This window comes from Vigna umbellata, chromosome 2, assembly GCF_029865625.1.
Source record: "Vigna umbellata cultivar VRB3 chromosome 2, Vumbellata_1.0, whole genome shotgun sequence".
Taxonomy (NCBI): domain Eukaryota; kingdom Viridiplantae; phylum Streptophyta; class Magnoliopsida; order Fabales; family Fabaceae; genus Vigna; species Vigna umbellata.
This window is the reverse complement of record NC_142166.1, coordinates 27,001,154-27,013,530: the sequence shown is the minus strand read 5'-3', so window position 1 is coordinate 27,013,530 and position 12,377 is coordinate 27,001,154.

Here is a 12,377-nt window from a genome sequence, read left to right as displayed (position 1 = left end):
ATTTGACCAAAAATTCTTATTTTAATTAATTTGAATTATTTGAGCTAATTATTTTTATTATTAATTATAGGAAAATTGTTGGATACAATTTGGGACATTTAGAAGTAAACTGAGGAGGTGTGGATTTAAATTATGGGAGTACACATGGAGATGGGCTTGGTTGGAGAAGCTAAGAAGTGGTGCTGGAAGAAAAAGAGGCTCACAGCCTTCACACAAGCAGGGTGCGCCCAACAGCTTGGAAGAAAGTTCAGCGCGTTGATAACAGTTGAAAAACTGTTATTTTCATGCTTAAAAGTGATACTAAAAGCAACCTTTAGACTTAGAAACTAGCTTGAAATCATGCATTTTGTTTATATTTTCAGAAATAAGAGAGCTGGACAGGTTTATGCTTGATTTGAGTGTTTTTGTGCAGGTTTTGAGGTGAATTTGGTGAAAGAAGTGAAGAATGAGAGAGAGGACATTAGAAAAGACAAGAAAGAGTGCAAAAAGGAGAAGTCGAAGGCACCGCTCAGCGGCAAACTACCGCTGAGCGGCACTCAAGAGGTGGCGTTGGAACCGCTGAGGGGCAAATGGCCGCTGAGGGGAAGAAAGAAGACGCGTAACCACCGCTGAGCGGTAAATGGCGCTGAGCGGCACTTTTTGGGCTTGGGCTTTTGTAATCTTTTGTAACTCTAGATTAGTATATAAGGGCTTGCACGTCCTTTAGTTAGGATCTTTGGCAGAAACGAGGCAAACACTCTCTCTTTCACCCCTTTGAAGGAGGATCTTGGATGCTCAGGCTACCTCTTCCACTTTATTGGGTTTATTCTTTCATACTTTCATTGTTATTCATCTAGGTTCACCATGAATATGGTGAACTAAACCTTGTATGTTTTGGGGAATCAATGTAATCTCTTGAAGCTCTCATATATGGAATCTGTTGAGTACATCTTTGAATTAAGACATATGCTTTCTTTCATCATTAGTTAGGGTTTTTCCTCTTTGCTCAATGCTTGCATTGTTTAACTCATTCTAATGCATGATTATTGGTTTTGTCGATACGGACACGTACGGGGAAGTCTAGATCCGGGGAATTTCTCCCAATATTATACTGACAATATTCTATTGGTTGCCTTTAAGCTCCTGCACTCATGAACTAATCATTAGGAATGCTAGGAATTGTATGAACTCTTTGATTAGGGAGAAGCCATCTAGAATGGTACATTAGAGAGTGGCATTAACAATGATGATTTGAATGTTGAATTCCTAAAATATATGAGAGTGGATGAGATGAAATTGACCCCCAACAACATATTCATTCATATATTCCATTGAAAGTGTTTATCTTTTGTCTTTGCCATTGATCAAAATTCATGCATACATGTTTATTTTCTGTCTTGCATTTTAAACCCAAATATTTCGTTTGTAAGTCTTAGTTAATCAAGAAACCACATAACTAAACTAGGCCGTGAGTCCTTTGGGAAGAACGATACTTGGTCTTACCAAGTTTTATTACTTGAACGATTCGGTCATACTTGCCGATTGTGAAACAAGTTTGTGACATCATATTTTGGTGCTTACAAATTTGTCCATCAAGTTTTTGGCGCCGCCGGGGACTCGTGGTTTAACTGGTTAATTTGTGTGATTATTGATTATCTTTGACTTATTTTTTTTTTATTTTATTTTAAATTTCGAATTTTTATTTTTTTATTTTATTTTTTCTGTTTATATTTTTCAGTTTGTATTTTATTTGATTTTATTTTATTTTTTTCTGTTTTTTTTTCTGTTTTTCTGTTTTCTGTTTTATTTTCTGTTTTTTATTTTTCGGTTTTTATTTGATTTTATTTTATTTTTTTAGATTTTATCTTTTTATCTTTTTAGATTAGATTTTATTTTATTTTATTCTATCTTTTAGGTTAGGTTAGATTTTATTTTATTTGATTAGATTAGATTAGATCTTTTTTTTTTTTAGGTTAGATTTTATTTTTATCTTTTAGATTAGATTTTATTTTTTAGATTAGGTTTTATTTTATTTTATTTGATTCTATCTTCTAAATCTCTTATCTTCTTATATCTTTTCAATCTTTATTTTCTTTTCTCTATCTTTTTGTGCTAACAATTGTTTTTAGGGTTTTGTGCCTAATGTCTGCAGAATGCAATTTGGTCAAGAGTTTAATTATAGGGGCACTCAATTCTACCAAAGTAATCTCAACCAATGGTGGGAACCTCACTCAAGCATGGATCAAAGCCAATTTTGGCAAGCTGCTGGACAATTTGAGAACCAACCACAACAACAATGGCAGCAACAACCCTTTCTATCAGGAAGTTTGGATAGGTTGGAGGACACCCTTCAACGATTTTTGAAAAATTCCGACTCTACTCAGAAAAGCATTGAAGAATCATGTAAAAGAATGGAGATGCAACTTCGTCACATTAGTCAGATATTAAATGATGATGTTAATACTGATGTTAACCTTAAGGAGGAAGGGCAAGTCATTATCACTGAAAGTGACAAGATTCTTGATGAGGAAAAATTAGAGGGAGATGAGGAAAGGGTAGAGAGAAAAGAGAAAGAAGAGTTGAGTGAGAAAGATAAAGATGAAGAAAAAGAAAAAGAATTGGTTGAGAGAAAAGAGAGAAAGAAAATTTGTGTGAAGATAAAGAAGTTGAGGAGAAAAAGAGAAAGGAAGAAAAAAATAAAAGAAGAGAAAAAGAGAAAATTTAGGGAGAGAAAAAGGAAGAAAAAGAAGATGAGAGGAAAGAAGAAGAAATCACATGAAAAATCACATCCTCATCTAAAGAAGAATCATAGGAAGGAAAAGAAATTTAAGTGCTTTATGGAAATCTTCAAGAAATTGGAGATTAAAGTTCCTATGATTGAGACATTGCAACAGGTTCCTGGTTTGATCAAATTTCTGAAGAAGTTCAGTAGAAAGAAGAAAAAGAAGAAGGAACATGAGCTTTACTGGGTCAAGCTAATGACGTTAAAAGAGCGCTTGCTGGGAGGCAACCCAGTGATTTACAAACTTTTGATTTGGTTTTGTAATTTATAATTTGTGAACATTATTCTGGACATTATTTTGTTGGATCTAGCATCTACTGAAGGATGCTAGGTGGTTAAGTATCTACTGAAGGATACTAAGTTTGTAACACCTACTGATGGGTGTTGGTGAGAAGATTTTGCACCTACTGATGGGTGCTGGTAAGTTTGAAACACCTACTGATGGGTGTTGGTGGATTTTGGGTCAGGCTCGTGACGTTAAACAAGCGCTACCTGGGAGGCAACCCAGTTGATTGATTGTTTTCTGTTTGTCTATTTTAGTTAGGGTTTGCATAAGCATTTTTAACATTGAATTGCAGGGAACCTATGAGGGGTATGCTAGGAAGGCACGTAGGTCAAGAAAAGAAGGAGAAGGGCACATCACGAAAGTGCCGTTGAGCGGCACTTTCCGCTGAGCGGTACTATCGCAGAGGGGCTTAAGTTCCCCTTAGCGGGACCCGAGCCCATTAGGGTATTTTTATACCCCAAGCTGCGTTTTAGGGTTTATTTCCAGACTTCTCTCTGCACAAACACTTCCACACACCTTCTCCTAGGTTTTCCACATCTTTTCACTCTTCCCTCTTAAGAAAATCTCTCTTCTATTCACTTTATCACTAGTGTGCCATCAAAGTTTGGGGTTGGAAGAGAGCATTCTAGTTTGAAGGCATTCTCATATGCATCTAGTATCTCCACCCAAGTAAGTAAAATGCATTTTGTTCATTCTAGGGTTCTTGAATTTGAATGTGATTGTCAAAGCATGAATATTTAGGGGTTTTGATTTCTATGCATGATTTGATGATATATTTGATGTTTGAACCGATTAAACTGCTTGATTATGAACTGGAAAACTGAAAATTGCATTTGGGTGGAGTTAGGACTGTTTTAAAAAGAGATTTGCAAAAATCTGCAGATCACCGCTGAGCGGCATTTACCGCTGAGCGGCACTCTGCCAGATTTGTTTTTTTCTGGTTTATTGCGTGTTTGAATGTGGCACTGGTGGCGCTGAGGGGAAATTCTGGCCCTCAGCGGTGGTTTAGCTTCGAAAGGAGTTGTGTTCTGAGTTTACTTAATGATTAACATCATGTTCTGTGGTTTTGGATTTGTGTTTGAATGCAGGAATGGCATCCTCTTCAGGAAAGAGATTGAAAACCATGGCAACCAAGAGGAAGGAAAAGGAACCAGAGCAGCCCCATAATGGCAGGTTCCTCTCTAGGAAACATGAGAAGCACTTTAGGGTGGTTCAGGACAGGAGACTTCTAATGGAGAGAAAGGTTGGAATGATACCTAACTTTGCTCCTCAATTTGGAGAGCAAGTGTTAGGGAATGATTGGGGAAAGCTAGCCACTTATCCATCACCTGCCAACATAGCTGTGGTGAAGAATTCTACACCAATGCAAAGAAGATTGGTGATTATCCAGCTGAGAATTATTTGGGCTATGTTAGAGGCCATGCTATCAGGTATGATTCCTGACTCCATAAATAACTTTCTGGATACTGTGTGGGCTGGTGAGCAATGCCAGTTTGCTCTTAGCATGGAGGAAGGTGCTGACTTATGAGGATGTGGAGAGAGTATTGTGCATACCTGGAGGACACTTCCAAAGGAATAGATCTGGCTCAGTGGTTAACATTAGGAGGACAGATTTGACTCCTCTTGCAAAGTATTGGATGGCAGTTTTCTCATGCCAACATTCAGCCATGTTCACATGTGTCAGATATCACTCTCAGCAGGGCACTATTCATCTACTGTGTTATCAGAAACTTGAATGTTAATATTGGGCAGGTGATAGCTGATGAGATTAGTGTGTGTGCTAACACCTTCAAACAACAAAGCACCACTGGGACATCCTTCTTTGATCACTCACCTTTGCAAGCTAGCTGGGGTGGACTACTTCTGTTCCACCATTTGAGAGGCCAAGAAAAGCTATAGATGAGGCCTATTACAGACAGTACTGTGGAGGAGAGGAGGCAGCCCAGCCAGTTCCACCACGCCAGGCTCGTAGAGAGAGAAGGCCAGCACAGAGCAGGACTTCTGCTGATACTCATGAGGCAGAACCATTCCAGATGAGGGACATGTATATGTCTCTTATAGGTGCTCAGTTGCAGTCCATCCACAGAGGGCAGGTGGCCACGGCTGAGATGATAGTGGGGATGTATGATACCCCTCCAGCACACAGGTGGACTATGGATGAATTCCATAATGTGGTAGCTTGGCCAGAAGAACCAGTATATGGAGGAGCTGGAGCAGCTGAAGCTTCAGCCAGAGATATGGAGGAAGATGAAGCAGAGGAGGAGGATGCATTTGATGAAGATGATGATGAAGAGGAAGAGGAAGATACAGAGAGCTCGGACTGATGAGGAGCTGAGATAGCATTTACTGATGAATGCTATCATATGATTATGCTTTTGTGGTTTAAGTTTTCTGAACTTATTTGTTTTTGTTTTTAGATTAGGGTTTGATGTACTCTATTGAACACCTGGTTTGTTATGATGGTTTGCTATTAACTGTGATTGTGTGATAAGTAATGCTTGATGATGCTTATTGATTGATTGATGTTGAGATGATGTGCACATTAAAATGCTTATACAGGTGATTCACAAGCTTTGTGAACAAATGCATAATATCATGATTGTGATTGTGAAATTAAGCAGGATGTGCATGTCAAATGTGAATGAGCTTATATGTGAGGTTTTGAGCTCCAGAGTTGTATTGTTGAATGCTATTACTTTGAAAGCATGAATGACTTTGCCCAGGTTTTCTATGATTGAATCAATTGCTTGTTTTGCATCATATGATCAAAGGCCGTGTTTTTGAAACCCTTTTTATTGGCCAAATTCATAAAGTTAGCCTTCTAAAAGAGAACACGTTGTGTTCTATCCTTTGAACCCTTAGCCTTAAATACACTGAACACCCTTGATTGAAAATCTTTACCTTGAGTTAAGTAGAAGATCTTGTGTGGTATTGTTAAATGTTCAAGTTTGGGGTTATTGGGGAAACATGAAAAAGGAAAAAGCATTGAGCTAAGAGCTAAAAAGTAAGAATATGCAAAGAAAAGAAAGAAAAGAAAAAGAAGCAAAGCTCAATGCAAATGCAAAAAAAGGCAAAAGAAAGTTGGGAATGAATAAGAAGATTGTGTTGTTATGATTCTCTTAACTCAAGGATTTTGTGATCCAGAAAAACCAATTTTCTTGTTAGCCCAGCCACATTATAAGCCATTGAAAAGTCCTTGTGATGATGCATGCTTGTGAATGTATTTGATTGTGGTTAAATGAAAGGCAAAGTTGATTCATGTGACATTGTGATAGTGGAGTGAATGAGTGAAACACTTTACCTCTTATACACTTGTGTGTTGAGTGAAACACTTTACCTAGTGAGGAAATATTCCATAAGCACATGAACATCCATGCTTAATTGATTGATCATTCATGAAAAAATAGCAATTGTTGGAATTTAAATGACTTTGTGAACACTAAAGCATGTGCACATCTTGATTGAACTCTTGGTCTTTAGTTTGAGTGAAGTTATTACTTATCTTGAAAAGAGGATTTTGAATGAGTAAACCATCATATGAATTGGTTGGAGATGGAGTTACATTTTATTTGCTTGAGGACAAGCAAAGTTCTAAGTTTGGGGTTGTGATAACAGTTGAAAAACTGTTATTTTCATGCTTAAAAGTGATACTAAAAGCAACCTTTAGACTTAGAAACTAGCTTGAAATCATGCATTTTGTTTATATTTTCAGAAATAAGAGAGCTGGACAGGTTTATGCTTGATTTGAGTGTTTTTGTGCAGGTTTTGAGGTGAATTTGGTGAAAGAAGTGAAGAATGAGAGAGAGGACATTAGAAAAGACAAGAAAGAGTGCAAAAAGGAGAAGTCGAAGGCACCGCTCAGCGGCAAACTACCGCTGAGCGGCACTCAAGAGGTGGCGTTGGAACCGCTGAGGGGCAAATGGCCGCTGAGGGGAAGAAAGAAGACGCGTAACCACCGCTGAGCGGTAAATGGCGCTGAGCGGCACTTTTTGGGCTTGGGCTTTTGTAATCTTTTGTAACTCTAGATTAGTATATAAGGGCTTGCACGTCCTTTAGTTAGGATCTTTGGCAGAAACGAGGCAAACACTCTCTCTTTCACCCCTTTGAAGGAGGATCTTGGATGCTCAGGCTACCTCTTCCACTTTATTGGGTTTATTCTTTCATACTTTCATTGTTATTCATCTAGGTTCACCATGAATATGGTGAACTAAACCTTGTATGTTTGTTGGGGAATCAATGTAATCTCTTGAAGCTCTCATATATGGAATCTGTTGAGTACATCTTTGAATTAAGACATATGCTTTCTTTCATCATTAGTTAGGGTTTTTCCTCTTTGCTCAATGCTTGCATTGTTTAACTCATTCTAATGCATGATTATTGGTTTTGTCGATACGGACACGTACGGGGAAGTCTAGATCCGGGGAATTTCTCCCAATATTATACTGACAATATTCTATTGGTTGCCTTTAAGCTCCTGCACTCATGAACTAATCATTAGGAATGCTAGGAATTGTATGAACTATTTGATTAGGGAGAAGCCATCTAGAATGGTACATTAGAGAGTGGCATTAACAATGATGATTTGAATGTTGAATTCCTAAAATATATGAGAGTGGATGAGATGAAATTGACCCCCAACAACATATTCATTCATATATTCCATTGAAAGTGTTTATCTTTTGTCTTTGCCATTGATCAAAATTCATGCATACATGTTTATTTTCTGTCTTGCATTTTAAACCCAAATATTTCGTTTGTAAGTCTTAGTTAATCAAGAAACCACATAACTAAACTAGGCCGTGAGTCCTTTGGGAAGAACGATACTTGGTCTTACCAAGTTTTATTACTTGAACGATTCGGTCATACTTGCCGATTGTGAAACAAGTTTGTGACATCATATTTTGGTGCTTACAAATTTGTCCATCACGCGTCCAGTAGGGAAATGGCAAGCACACACGTCCAGCTTCCACGTCCACACTTGAGACACGGGTGGCATCCAACAATCAACACATCTAGGAGGTGCATGAAGAAGTGGATAAAATGAGAAGCAAGCACGTGATTGGGAAGCAGAGGGGGTGTGTCCAGCAAGCAGCCCAGCAGAGGAAGCCTTCACGCTTCCAGCTAACATTGAAGTGGTGTGACGATGGGAAAAAGAGGGCTGCACCTCCACGCCCACGGGCCAACAACCAGAAGAGGCGGTAATAAAATTGAATCTCCAGCCACAACCTAAAAAAGAGTTCCAGTAGAGTAGTTTCCATCAGTGTAGTGTAGTGTAGGGTAATATAGAGTAGAGAGGGCAGTGAGTGAGAGAGAGCTGGAGGGAGGATACGTGGAGAATGGAGGTGAGCGGTCCAGCCAGCAAGGGGAGATCCAAATGGCTGCATCCAGTGGGCACATGAGGGTTTAAAAAAACCTGGGGAGTAAAAAGAAAGAGGGTGCTGGAAGGAGGTGTCTCCGCTTGGAGCTGGAGCAACCGACACCGAGGAGGACATTTTTCATGTTTAAATGGATGAAGGGCTTGTGACGTGGAATTTAGTTGGAGGCTGTGATGAGAGAAGGGACGTATTCCATGTGAATTTGAGTTTGCTACTGTTACATCCAGCATTTGGAAGCAGCACACGGTGATTCATGGCCAGCTGGAGATGCACTCACGGAGTTTCATTTCTTTTCTTCACGCATGAACCAAACTTGTTTCTTTATAATATATAGATATATATTGAAAGCATTTTTATTTTTGGAGACATGCTTCATTAGATGTGCTGTCACGGCCTGAATCATTTGTGTCATTAAATGCTCATCTTGCTTCTTAGTCTTTTGCATTGAATATTTTATTTCTAAGCTACAACTTTCGTTTGTTTATTAGTTAGCGTGGTTCCATTTTAATTTAGGTAGATGAGTTTTTGATATCTTTTATTCCATTTCAATTCAGTTATGAGTTGTCTTAATTATTTAGTGCATTTAATTTGGTTCATATGTGCATTTTATTTTTAACCAAGTGTCTCTTATTATCTGCTGAATTTTAATTAGTTTACACGTCTTGTTTTAGGACTGTTTAGTTTGTTGTTTTCGTTCACTATGTTGTCTATCTTGTTCTGCTTCATTATCTTCCTGTATTTCCAATTTCTTCGCTTGCTTTAGAGATCGTTCAGTCTCAATGTAGAACCGTTCGGTCATTTGTACGACCGTTCGGTCTTTATGTTTTGTTAGTTTATTTCAATGCTTTCAATTATGTTCGGTCGTGTTTAATTTCCAATTTTAATTTAGTTCGTTCCTAATCACAAAAACACTTTCAAAATCCCCCACTACGTGTTTTACCTTAGACTCGAACCACATTTGGTCCTTGAGAGACGACCTAGGAGTCACTTCCTAGCACTATACTGCATTAATTTTGCAATCAACTTTTGTGTGAGGTGCGACCCTCTCATCAGTAGGTTAAGAAAAGAAGGAGAAGAGCACATCACGAAAGCGCCGCTGAGCGGCAATTTACCGCTGAGCGGTACTCTCGTAGATGGGCTTTTGTTTCCCCTCAGCGGGACTCGAGCCCATTAGGGTATTTTTCAACCCTAAGCTGCGCAATTGCTCATTCTTTCAGGCTCTTCTATGCACAAACACTCCCACATACCTTCTCCAAGGTTTTCCACATCTTTTCACTCTTCCCTCTTAAGAAAATTTCTCTTCCACTCACTTTTTCACTAGTGTGCCATCAAAGTTTGGGGTTGGAAGAGAGCATTTTAGGTTGGAAGCATTTTCATTGCATCTATTATCTCCACCCAAGTAAGTAAAAAGCATTTTGTTCATTCTAGGGTTCTTGATTTGAATGTGATTGTCAAAGCATGAATATTTAGGGGTTTTGGTTTCTATGCATGATTTGATGATATATTTGATGTTTGAACCGATTAAACTGCATGATTATGAACTGGAAAACTGAAAATTGCATTTGGGTGGAGTTAGGACAGCTTAAAAGAGATTTTTCAAAAATCTGCAGAGTTACCGCTCAGGGGTAAACTGCCGCTGAGCGGCACTCTGCCAGACTTGGTTTTGTTACCAATAAGGAGTATTGGTAAATCTTGAAGAAATTTGTTTTGATGATGCTACAAGAAGTTTTAGTTGAAGAAGATATTAGAATTAGTTAAAAGCAATTTGTAGAAATTAAATGTAGTAGGAAATTCTTGTAAACCTTGTAAACTTGCATTTTTAACTGCAATAATCGATTATGGAATGGCAATAATCGATTATCACAGAGTCATACAGGAATAATCGATTATCACTTCATATAATCGATTATCACATTTTGAAAACCCTGTAACGGACTTAAATAATCGATTATCACTTACAATAATCGATTATTCGTGGCAGTTGAGACTTAACCTTAGATATTCAGAACAACTAGCTATATATTGGGTTTCTGTGAAGATCAATAGTAACGTTGTTTTTGAACTGAGAAAGCTTAGAACACTGTGTGTCAGAGGAACGTTCTCAGAAAGCTTTTTGTTCATTGTTCCCTTGCTTGGTCTTGTGAAAGGAGAGGCTCGCGTATCGTGTGTCGATAGTCGGAGCAGACTCTCTTCAAGTTAGCAAGGTGCTCTGCCTGGTCTTGTGAAAGGAGAAGCTCGTGAATCGTTGGTCGATTGCTGAAGCGGTTCTCTTCAAGTTGGTAGAGTGGTTCTATTCATTTTTTATTGTTCATTATCTTGTAATCTGTTAAACAATTTTTTAGTGAAAAAGGTTAATCACTATTTACAGTGATTAACAACTGGACGTAGAATCTTTTGATTCGAACCAGGATAAAAATTCTGTGTTGTTCTTCTTATTCCCTATACTCATTTTATTGTACGTACATCAACTATTTGATTAATTTTCTGAAAGAAAATTATTTTTACTAAAAGGACCAAATTAAGTTTAATTGTTATCAAATACGCTTTCCGCTCTCTGAGTGTTAATTCCGCTGCGCTATACTCTTCGAAAAATATCTCCTACGATACCATCAATTGGTATCAGAGCTTGCTTTGATATTTTTTCAAATTCTTTCGAAAATGGCCGGTCATCAAAATCAAGTATATGCCGAGGGTGCTTCCATCAACAGACCACCACTCTTTACTGGTGATAACTATGCATTCTGGAAAGTCAGAATGGAAATTTTTATGGGGTCTGTTGACAGAGGCATCTGGGAAGCTGTGCTAAATGGTCCCTATATTCCTAAAAGAACTGTTGATGGTGTAGAAGTAGAAAAACCATACTTTAACTGGACTCCTGAGGAAAATAGAAGAGCCCAATTTGATATTAAGGCTCGTAATATTATTTCATCTGCTTGTTAGTACTTGATGAATTTTATAGAATTTCAATATGTAAGACAGCACAGGAAATGTGGGAGGTCCTCAGAGTCACACATGAGGGTACAGACGACGTGAAACGTGCAAGGAAGAATACACTCATCCAGGAGTATGAGATGTTCAGAATGCAACCTGGAGAACCAATATTCTGATGTCCAGAAGCGTTTCACTCACATTGTGAACCACCTAACAGGTTTAGGTAAGACTTTTGACACTGATGAATTGAATGTGAAAATTTTGAAATCATTAGACAGGTCTTGGCAACCAAAGGTGACTGCCATCTCGGAGTCTCAAAACCTCACTCAGATGTCAACGGCGATTCTCTTTGGAAAGCTTCGTGAGCATGAGCTTGAGCTGAAGAAGATTAACTACAGAAGAGGATCAAGGCAAAAGAAAGACACTTGCCTTCAAAGTCTGAAATCTTCAAAAGGAAAAAGTTATAAGAGAATTGAGGATGATGATTCCGATAACGATGAGGAAAACATGAGTCTTATGATTAAGAAGTTTGCTAAATTTATGAAAGCAAAGGGAAAAGACAAATACCGTGGAGAAAGGAAAGAAAATCAAGGATCTCCATCAAGCATTAAATGTTATGGATGTGGAGAAAGAGGACATAGTGAAGACTGATTGTCCTAAGAATAGGAAAAGTGAAGAAAAGAAGGAGAGAAAATTTTCCAAAGAAGAAGAAAGCTTACATAGCTTGGGAAGACAATGCTTCTAGTTCTTCAAGTTCAAGCAATTCAGATGAAGAAGCTAATTTGTGCTTAATGGCAGACTCAGAAGATGCAGGAAGCCAAGTAAGTGATTCTAGCTTAGAGTCAAGTGATGAGTTTGATTTACAAAAGGCATTTCTTGATTTGTTAAATGAATCTGAAAAACTTGATGTTGCTCATAAAAAGTTAAAGAAAGAGCATAATGAATTGAAATTGAAGGTATGAAAAAGTACTAGATGACGAAGTTGTTTTGAGAAACAAAGTTAGTAATCTAGAAACTAAGTTAT